This window comes from Sinocyclocheilus grahami, unplaced genomic scaffold, assembly GCF_001515645.1.
Source record: "Sinocyclocheilus grahami isolate Dianchi unplaced genomic scaffold, SAMN03320097.WGS_v1.1 scaffold1614.1, whole genome shotgun sequence".
Lineage (NCBI taxonomy): Eukaryota > Metazoa > Chordata > Actinopteri > Cypriniformes > Cyprinidae > Sinocyclocheilus > Sinocyclocheilus grahami.
The window spans coordinates 12,049-12,748 of NW_015506793.1; positions in this window are offsets into that span (position 1 = coordinate 12,049).

Sequence of the window (700 nt, forward strand, 5' to 3'; positions counted from 1 at the left end):
TTTATAATGAAATGAAATCAAAAGACTGTGGAATTCTGTAGCATTGTCAGTCAACAACGAGTGGGCTTCCATCAAGTAGTGGAGATGAAGAAAAAAAGAAAAGGAAAAAAACCCCCGAAACATGTGAGCTCTTTAGAATGTCCAGATTACCTGTAGGAAGACACTACAGATAAAACATTGAGTTAACATTGGTAGTTGCTTTAGACTGAAACAATAGAACTATTTATCAAACCAGTTTCTCTGCGGATCCTAATTTTAATGGAGCTGATTTTGGTTGAGAGGAAAGTGTTGAATGTTAGGCTTGGAAAGAATGCATTAATTCAAAACTCAAACGGTCACAAAATGTAAATTGACATTAACAAGCGGTTATCAATGCAGCCATGAATGAACCCTGAAACTCTTTAGTGTGCACATTGCTAGACAAATCTCTAACTTCTCCTGTCACTAAGTTTAGGGCGTCCCATCTATCTGATATCTGAGCTTAAAGAGGGATTGTAAGCTGTTGACCAAGTAAAGGTCACCAATTTACACAATGCTGTAAATATTGTAAAAAGAGGTTTAGTCAAATCTTTGGAGGACTCTTACCTTGCCAGTTGTTGGAAAGAGCTCCTTTGGCACGGTCAATTTTTAATACCAGACTTCTGGGACTTTGGACAATTTGAAATAACTTTTTTTTTTTTTTTTTTTTTTTTTTTAAAAG